Below are 6,853 nucleotides of genomic sequence, written 5' to 3'. Positions count from 1 at the left end.
CTGGATTCGATCCTCAGCACCACATAAAAATAAATAAATAAAATAAAGGTATTGTGTCCAACTACAACTAAAAAATAAATATTTTTTAAAAAAATGCATAGTATTTCTAGAACAGAGACTAGGGGAACAAGATTGAAGGAATGGAAGGGTGTGCTAGGCAGCAAACCACACAAGAAGGGTTCAAGGGGAATGAAGAGTGTCTGTTTTCACCAGAGTCTGCAATCACTAGGCAATTAAGAGCTAGTCAGGTCTTCTCTATCTGAATCTGTACCTTTGATGCTCTTGGGGTACAAATCCTTATGATCCCCTGATTCATGCACTGTCAGCCAGTTAGGCTGAGGATAAATGGCTGCAGAGAGCTTTGAAGTGTTATAACTCCAAGAAACATCAACATATTAATTGCTAAGTGTTTAAAACAAAGAGCTGTAGGGCTCTAATTACTTAAAATAGAAATGATATATGATTATGTCATCATGATATTTATCAGAAGTAAAAAGCCCTTGTTAAAATTCACTAGTCATTGTGATGAAAAAAAAAAAGAAAAAAAACTAAAGGGAAACTTTTAATAAGATAACAAATGGCTTAGGGTGTGACTCAGTGGCTCTGAGGTGGAGTGCTTGGCACGTGTGAGGCCCTGGGTTCAATCCCAACCCTGGAAGGGGAGGGGCATAAAGATAGTGAAAAATCATAGAAAACCTATTGTTATAGGCTAAAGTTATTCTCATAGAAGTTAGGCTTAGGAAAAGGAAGGTCATTATCACCACTCTTATTCCACAGAGTCTAGGTTGGTTTGGCCAATTCAATAAGATAAGAAAATTGAACAAGTGCTATAAATGCTGGAAAATAAAGGAATCATTATCTGCAGATTAGAAGATATGATGAAGAATACTAAACAATAAAGTGATTAGACACATAAAAATTGTAAAGGCTGAAGGCATGGCTCAGTGGTAGAGTGCTTGTCAGGCATGCTGAGTATCTGTTTTTGATTTGGAGCACCAGAGAAAAAAATCAAATCAATAGACCAGCGAATGTATGGGAATTGTATATAAATAAAGATGAAATTAATATCAGAGGAAAAAGGATGCATTATTCAATAACTGTTTTTGGGACAATTGGTAATCCACTTGAAAGGAAAGAAAATAAAATCCATGTCTCATCTAAAAATAAATCCCTGGAGATCAAAAAGCTTTATATAATAAATAGAAATAAGGAAGAAATAGAAAAATATTTTCATAATCTTATGTTGAAGACAGCTTCTCTAACAAAACTCAGGGAAAAAACTGAATAGGTTTGACTACTTAAATATTTAAAACTTCTGTACAATCAGAAGCCTTTCAATACTGTTAGTATTCCAATTCTGGTTCTTCTATTTAGTGACCAGAAGACCACAGGCTTGTTAACCTTTCTGTGCTCAATTTTATCATTTGTAAAACGAGGTAATGATAGTACAAACCTCTTAAAGTAAGAAATCAATGAAATAATCCATGTAAAGCTCGGAGAATGGTGTCTGGCATGCTCCATAAAGGCTAGCTATTAGCAGTTTTACTACTACAACTACTCAGAAAGTGACATTTGCAAAGTTAAAAGATAAGCTGCACATTAGGAAATATTTGCTATAAACAGGGGACAAAGGGTTAATTACAATACACAAAGAGCTTCCACAAACCAATAAACCCCCCAAACAATGTGATAGAAAAATGAACAAAGGGTGTGAAAGGTAATTCATAGAAGAGATTAAAATGGCAAATAACATGAAAAAAGTTTGACTTTATTAATAATGTAAAAACACAAAACACTATTTAAGTACCATTTTCTTCCCTCCCTCTCAGATTGACAATGTGTTGGTGCTAGTGAATGTGTTGGTAAATTACTGCATTTTTTGGAGGGTAAATTGGCAATGCTTATTAAAATGTAAAAAATACAAACTCTTTGAGCATTGTTATTTCTAGGACTCTAGTCCACAAAACAGGAATTTCAGCAGTATGTACAATATCAAGACGTTGGAAACAAAGTAAATGATCATCAATAGGAGACCAAAAGAGGTGACTTTATTCAATGACATCCTTAACAACCATTAAAGACAATGACATATGTGGCAGGGTGGCACATGCCTGTAATTCTAGTTCCTTGGGAGGTTAAAGCAAAATGTTCACAAGTTTGAGTCAGCTGGGCAGTTTATCAAGACCTTGTCTTGAAATAAATAATAAAAAGGACTGGAGGTGTAGCTCAGTGGTAGAGTGCCAGCTTGGGCAACCTAACAAGACACTGCCTCTGAAAAAAGAAAAGTGAGGCTAGGCATGGTGGCACATGACTGTAATCCCAGCGGTAAGGAGGCTGAGACAGGAGGATCTTGAGTTCAAAGCTAGACTCAGCAATGGTGAGGCTCTAAGCAACTCAATGAGACCCTGTCTCTAAATAAAATACAAAATAGGGCTGGGGATGTGACATGCTCAGTGGTGGAGTACCCCTGAGTTCAATCCCCGATACACCCCACACTCCAAAAAAAAAAAAAAAAAAAAAGTGGTAGGATTAATGAGTGTTTTCCTTTCTTTTCATGTTGAATGTATTTTGTGAAGTCCAAATAAACAGTAAAAGAGAGAGAGAGAGAGAGAGAGAGAGAGAGAGAGAGAAAAAAAAGCTCTAACAGTGGAATTTCTGATGTGGGATTAGGGAACAATTTGTGAGACTCATTCCCTCATCTTTAAAAAGCACCTCTAAATGCTCATCTCTGACCTACAATGAATGAAATTCTCTCTTCTTCATTGATTTAGTATATTATTGATATCCCTATTTCTGTGTCATTTTTACTATCCCTCCACCCCCCAAAGACTTGCTTCTTTTCTGGGCTTGGTGGCATAGGCCTGTAATCCAAGTAACTCCAAAGATAGTGTCAGGAGGATCACAAGTTTGAGGCCAACCTCAGCAACTTAGTAGATCCTGTCTCAAAATAAAAAGCCAGAAGGGCTGAGAATGTAGCTCAGTACCAGTGTACCCCTGGGATCAATCCTCAGTACCACAAAACAAAAACAAAAACAACTTTCTTAATTATATTTGCCTAAGGGCATTTGATAAATTGGTTTGCATTTCTGAGTACAAACTTGTAGGAAAACCTGATAAAATGAATACGATACCCACAGAATCCCTTATTTTATTAGCTCTTCCCATGAGTTGGGAACCCAGATTAAGGTACCAAAGTGTTTTTTTTTTTTTTTGATACCAGCAGTTGACTTAGAGGTGCTTAGCTACCAAGCCCCATCCTCAGCCTTTTTTCTATTTTTAAAAATTTGACACAGAGTCTCACTAAGTTGCCTGGGGTCTTGCTAAATTTGTTGAGGCTGGCTTTGAACTTGTGATCCTCCTGCCTCACCTTCCCCAGTTGAGATTATAGGCATGTGCCACTGTGCCTGGCAAAATTTAAAGTGAAGTATTTTGATGACAATCAAAATCAACTAGATTGATTGTAAGTTCATGCGTATAGGGAACTAGAAATGGTGTTTTGAATCCTTGTTTTGTGCATGTCTGTGGTGAGTTAGTTGGTGAGCCTTTGAGGTTCTTCCCAGGCTAGTCCCTTTGGCCCCTCAGTAAGACTTTTTTTTTTTTTTTTAATATTCTTTTAGTTGTAGATGGACATGATACCTTTATTTTACTTATTTATTTTATGTGATGCTGATGATTGTACCCAGTGCCTCACTTGTGCAAGGCAATGCTCTGCCACTGAGCCACAACCCCAACCCCCTCAGTAAGACTTTTAAGGTGTGTGGAAAGGAAGAGAACCAATGCTTTTTCATTTGCAGTGAGGAAAAAGGAAGTTAAATATGAGAAATATATTCCAACTGTCTAGTTTGGGATATACAGGAACAACTATCCAAGTTCTTTACTGTGGACTAAGTGGTGCAGGGACTAATTTCAAGAGATAGGAGGAACCAGATACATCTCTAGAATGTCCTCACCATCTCCTCTTCACCTCCTAATGTCTCTACTTTATGTTCTTGTTTTTCTATTGAAAGAATGACCAGAGCTGCTTTTGTCCCTCTTAACTTCTGTAGGATAGACTACATAGAGAGAAAGGAATATTTGCCCTCCATGTAAGTAAAACTAATTATATTAGTAGTGATTCTTCTGCCAGATAGTGAGTTTGCAGGGTCTACATATTGTGTTCCTTTTTTTTCCATCTTCAGCAGACTCTTCAAAATAATTGCCACAGATATTATTATCACCATCTTGCAGATATGTAAACTGAATCCTGTCCTCTGGCAAAAAATGGATGATAGAAACTAGGTTTTTAAATTCTTGGTCAGGTATTCACTGATTTAATCAGAACACAAGGGAGCCAGTTTTTATGTTTTTTCTTTTTCTTTTTTTTCTTTTGGCAGGGCGAATGGGGTTGGGGGTTTCCATTACTTAACATTCTTATTTCTTTAGTTTATTTAAGGTCCTTTCAATGGGTTGATTATTAATGATCACTGTTATTCATATGATATTAACCACACTATAAAAACTGATGATCAATAAACTGCCTTGAGTAATTCACATTTCTATAAATATTATGACTTGTCCCCCTATGCCCTGGAAAAAATTTTCCTTACGTCTAAATACAAGGCTCTCTTTTAATCCCTTTTGGAGCCCCATCAAGTATTTTTTTTTTTTTTTAATATATATATATAGAGAGAGAGAGAGAATTTTTTTTTAATATTTATTCTTTAATTTTCGGTGGACACAACATCTTTGTTTGAATGTGGTGCTGAGGATCTACCCCAGGCCAAACAGGCGGGCGCACTATGGCTTGAGCCACATCCCCAGCCCCCCATCAAGTATTTTGAACTACAACTCCCATCGTGCCACGGGAAACGGTCAGAACTCTGAGTGATCCGACAGGACCTTGAACCAATCCAGTCCCAGAGCTCTCAGTCAGGGACCTATTGGCTCTGGGTGGAGGCGGAACCTTCAGTTGCTAGGTTGGTCCCCTTCCGGAAGTGGTTGTTGGCCTCTGCAGGGCAACACCCCGGCGTCCCTGGAAGCGGGGAGCCGGGGTGGTGCTGGGCAAACGGCGCAGAGCCATCGCCCCAAGGCTCCCGGGGTGGGGGACAGGTGAGGACTCCTTCAGGGGAGAGGGTGGTGTGATCTGGTGGCGTGGCAGGAGAAGGAGGGTTGCGGGTGAGTTGAGGCACTCTGGTGTATCAGCGAGCGCTATGTGTAGAGTGTGGGCGGGAACTGAGGGAAGAATTGAAAAAGGAGCGGTTGGGCGAGTGTGCATCAGTTCAAAACCCCACCTCGCCCGCTGGCGAGTAGGCGGCAGGGGCCTGGCAGGTGAGTGAGCGGCGGCTGGTGGGGGAGTGAGGGCGCAGATCGGCGTGAGAGCTAGTTGGGTCCCTCCTTCGCTCCTCCGGCCCGAGCCTGTGCGAGGCCTGGTCCTGTGAGCCTTGCCTGAATCCTCCTGTGAGATTCATCCCCCGCCCCGCCCCCGTATCCGAATCCCGGGCTAGCCCAACCTTATGCCATCTTTTGGCCTGCTGGGGAAGTTGGGAAGTTTTTCTTTTTTTCTTCACTGCACTGATTCAAGCATCTCCGTTTATATCTGGAACCGCTCTCTTCACTTAGCTTCCAGGACGCCCTTCCCCCTGGTTCTCTTGACTCAGCCCTTCGCAGGACTCTCTTCTCTTCTACCACTCCGTCTCTGGGTGATTTCACCCAAAGTTTCAGTTACCATCCATTCAGCAAACCACTCTTAAGGTGAATCTCTTTCCTGAGCTTAGATCTGATTACTGATCATCTCTTTCCTGATGTCTGGGATCTGTTCCTCTGCTTGTATTGTCTATCGTAGTGAAGGCTCTCGCCACACAGCCACGGGTGTCTACACTGGGAATTCATTCATCTAGTATGAAGTAGGACATGTCTATACTCTAGGCAGCATACCTACTATGGTCTATTGGACAAAGCCTAGAATCACTATATACTGACTGAAGTGATCTGGTTCCCTCCTTCCCCTCACTTAAACATAGGTCACGTGCAGTTATTCTCCTTCTTCTACCCTCTGGCCCTTCCTTCCCATTCTCACAGCCACTTAATTCATAAATATCTTGCCAGGACTTTCAGGCTAACTTCGTAGGCAATTTCTCTGCTTCTATTCTTGCATGTCTCTAAACTATAAAACTCATCAATGTTAGTCTCCTTTGTGAAATCCTGTGATAATTCCTCATCATGTACAACATCCTTAATCCTTCCAACCTTTTATGATATAGTCCTTGCCTTCCGTTCTAGATCTCTCTCCTGCTACTCCTTCCACTCTCCCTTGCAATTTGATCATGTCAAAGCGGTTAAGGGCCCAGACTTTGGAATCAGATAAATACATGCATATTCTGTTGTGCCATTTACTAGCTGAAAAACTGGGCAAGTTTTTTTTTTTTTTTTAAACCTTGCTTAGCCTCAATTTCCTTATTTGAAAAACAGTGATAATAATTTCTATCTAGCTGAGAGGATGAGGTGAGATGATGTAAATAAAACACTTAGTACAGTTTTGGAACAAAGGGACTGTTAAGTAAATTTAAGCTTTTATTGTCATAATAAGTTTCTTGGCACTCTTTCCTGCTTCTTTGCTGTTGTGTGTGCTGTCCTTTCTGCCTTTAAGTTCCCTTACTCTTATCCTGGTGAGCTCCTACTTACCCTTCAGGAACCGTCTCAGTGGCCAGATATCTGTGATGCTTTCCCACAACTTCCAGAGTAATATTAGTTACCCTTATCTTTGTGTCCTGTTGTATTTAACACATGATGTAGTCATGTGTTTATATGTTTGGCTTCACATTAGGCTGAACTTGGGTTCAGGATCATGTTTAATCAGGTTTGTAGCTCTGGTATC

The 6,853-nt window shown here is 40.2% G+C and overlaps 1 protein-coding gene across 3 annotated transcripts in view; it reads left to right on the top strand.

The window, feature by feature from the left end:
- Nucleotides 1–4,986: 4,986 nt before the first annotated feature.
- Nucleotides 4,987–6,853, top strand: part of Cep164 (centrosomal protein 164) — a 65,437-nt gene continuing 63,570 nt past the window's right edge. For all 3 annotated transcript variants that reach the window (XM_076846364.1, XM_076846365.1, XM_076846363.1), the window contains exon 1: nt 4,987–5,088. The gene's annotated coding sequence lies outside the window, so the exon portion shown is untranslated. The remainder of the gene's footprint in view (nt 5,089–6,853) is intronic.

Source organism: Callospermophilus lateralis, chromosome 2 (genome assembly GCF_048772815.1).
Source record: "Callospermophilus lateralis isolate mCalLat2 chromosome 2, mCalLat2.hap1, whole genome shotgun sequence".
NCBI classification, from domain to species: domain Eukaryota; kingdom Metazoa; phylum Chordata; class Mammalia; order Rodentia; family Sciuridae; genus Callospermophilus; species Callospermophilus lateralis.
The sequence above is the reverse complement of the archived record's forward strand: the minus strand, read 5'-3'. Positions and strand labels throughout refer to the sequence as shown.